The sequence below is a fragment of the Cupressus sempervirens genome, chromosome 10, assembly GCF_028749045.1.
Source record: "Cupressus sempervirens isolate cs-2001-9-10 chromosome 10, ASM2874904v1, whole genome shotgun sequence".
NCBI classification, from domain to species: Eukaryota; Viridiplantae; Streptophyta; class Pinopsida; order Cupressales; family Cupressaceae; genus Cupressus; species Cupressus sempervirens.
In genome coordinates this window covers 911013584-911017012 of record NC_143127.1, presented here as the reverse complement: position 1 = coordinate 911017012, position 3429 = coordinate 911013584, and positions in this window count along the sequence as shown.

Below are 3429 nucleotides of genomic sequence, written 5' to 3'. Positions count from 1 at the left end.
AGAAAGCATTGTATGGATTGAAGCAAGTACCTAAAACCTAGTATGCAAGGTTGGAAGGGCATTTGACAAAGCTTGGATATAGAAAAGGTATGACATATAGTAATCTATATTGGAAAGAAATCTATTATGGATTGATGATTTTGGTAATATTTGTTGATGATATCATATTTAGAGGAAATAATGATGAAAGTGAAAGGTTTGCTGAAGAAATGAAGAAGGAATTTGAAATGACTATGATAGGAGAAATAAAATATTTCCTAGGATTACAAATTGTGTAGGACAAAGAAGGAATGTTTATTTCATAGACTAAGTATTTGAAACATTTACTGAACAAGTTTGGTTTGGAAACATGTAAACCCATTGGAATACCTATGGTAATTGAACACAAGTTATCTATGAAGGATGGAACATGTGTTGACAATTGGCTAATACAGATATATAATTGTTGTCATTTATTGCAACACATGATGTACATGCACACATGAAACCTTAGAAATAAAGATACTTAGTGTTTGGTAATCAAAAAATTGTCTAAGTATAGAATTTGGTTTACAATAATATATTGTTTTGTTTATAACTTATTGCTGACATAATATCATGACTTGCAAAGTTAGATGGAGATAGTATACATGTTGATGATGACATGTATAATCTCAAAAGTTAGTACAGACTTTACAAAACAAAGATAATCATGTTTGAAGTGAAACATAACAAAAAAATTTAAGGAAAGGATTATTTTGTTTACAAGATAATTACTTGTCCAATTAGGGCCGACATCTTAGATGTTCACACTAAATTAGAAAAATGGATTGTGGTCTTAGTTGACCCAACAATTTTTTTGTAAAGGCATGGTATTTATACAAAGGACATTTTTTGATGAGACATGTGATTGTGATTTTGATTACAAGTGCTATCTTTTAATTGTGATTATATGTGAACTTTTGTGAAACCGATGTGTAAAGCTTTATATGAGCTATTTTGTGATCTAAGATCGAGCTAAAGTTTAGAGATAAGTCAAGGAAGAAGATACTTTACCCAATTTCAAGAAGTCTATTTACTTGTTTGGGCAGTGAGCTCTTCTTGTAATTGGAAGTGCATGTTTGGGCAATGCGCTCATCTTGCATCTACTATACCTTAACTCTTAATAGGGTTGGAATCTCCCATCATGGATTTAAAGTCTCCTAACAGGGACTAATTATGTTGAATTTTCTCATTGACTCCGAATAGGGTCCATCCTCTAACAAGTAACATATATATCAATATATTATCTAGTGGGTATCATCCCCACCAGGGTTTTCCCTTAGCCAGGGTTTCCCTAGTTAACAAGATATGGTGTTATAAGCTATCTTTGTGCATTGTTACTGTTATTGTTCAACATTAATTTATTGCTTTGTTATGCATGATTTAAAGTAAGAAATAATATCTAGCTGGCGACTAAAGTTTGTAGATTACTGATTCACCTCCCCCAATAATCCCTATTTCTGACAATTGGTATCAAAGTGTAGTTACTTTAAAGAGGCTTAACAAATTGAGTAAGATCCCTATGGATATCGAATAGTTTATGAAGAACCTTGAAGAAGATCTTGAACAAATTGATGTCCTTACTAAAAAAAGAGATAAGCTGAAGGAAAAATATGAAGACTCCAAAGTATACATTGGACAATTGAAGAAAAATATTGAACATCTCGAATCCAAGCTTGAAACTATTGAATCTGAAACTAGTAATGATGATTATTCAAAGTTGAAGAAAAAGTAAAAAATCTTGAAACATGAATTGAAGATTATGAATCTAAAGTTGACTTTGAGACATGATCCTAACAAAATTGAATCTGATTTGAAGACAAAGAATGTAGATCTGAGAGAAAGTCTAGCAATGAAAACATCTAAGTTTGAAACATTGAAAGAAGATCATGAAGAACTTCATAAGTACAATACTATTGTGAAAGGTGAATTAACTCAGTATAAGCAGTAGCTTGAGAAGCTTTATCATATTAGAGAAAAGCTTGATGATTCAATGTCAATACAGAGACCTACTTATGATAAGACTACTCCTTCTTATCTAATTAACATATATGAGAAGAAACCTGAGATTAGATTAGATCCAAAAGAAAAATATAAATTTGATGATAAGATTGAATCCAATCAATCTTTGATAAATCCAAAGAACTTAGACAAGACAATGAAGTTGAAATTTTGAATGAACCAAAGAGAGTGGAATCTCCTAAGGAAACCATGTATGAATTTAGAGGTAAGTGTTTTTCATGTAATGAAATAGGTCATATGAAAAGAGGTTGTAATAATAAGTCATTTAATCATGTTAAAGACTTTTATTGTCATAATTGTCATGGTATGGATCATAATGCAATTGATTATAGGAAACCTAAGTATGATAATGATAGAAGAAATAGTAGAATTTCTAGAAATACTAACCCTATAGATAGAGGAAGATCTAATGAAAGGACATCAAGAGAAGGAAGATCTTATGAAGAAAAAAGACAGATCGTGTGTTATAAGTGTAACAACTTAGGACACATTGCTCGAAATTGTCATGCACCTGATAATCAATAGAATCCTAGAAGTAGAGCACCTATACACTAGTAATTTTTTGCAAATACATGATTATGTGACTAAAAATTTTAGTCACACTACTAAATATTTCAGTCACATGACTAAAATTAATCACATTCAACTATTTCTTTGTAATTTACAAGTATAGGTGACTAAATAAGTGACTAACTTGATCACCACATAAAATCACAAGATCTACCAAATAGAAGTGACTAAATAAACTAACAAATACATGATCAAATAGGTGTCTAAATAATTAGTCACTTAAGTACAAATAACAAAATCAAATACCAAACAAATTACAAAAGAAGTGACTCCTTTATAATAGTATTTGATAATGCTTGCTCTCCAATTATTGTATTGCATGAGAAATTCATATTTAAATGCCTCATATCACATATATGACTTTAACATGATTTAAAAATTGATTAATAGACAACATTTAGAGATAAAGTCATAACTAATAGTTACAATTAAACAAATTTCTAGTCACGATCTACTATTTTACAGTGGTTTCTCATACCTTTAAAAAATTAGACATTGACCTTTGTGTCTATCCATTTGCATTTTAGTTAAATATCTATTACATGATTTATAATAACATTATTTAACAACTATTTAATAAAAATAAAAAATTTATATAAAAGATACAAAATACTAATATATGCTTACCATAATATATATTAAGGAAAATAAACATTTCACTTAAAAAAATATTTAAAATTGAAAGCAATCTAAATTCTAAACCTATATTTAAGATATTAATTGATAATTATAAAATTTTAAGTACATCTATTTTATAATAATCAATCATTAAAATATTTTACCGTGTTTAAAAGATATTGTTCATTATTCCCAACT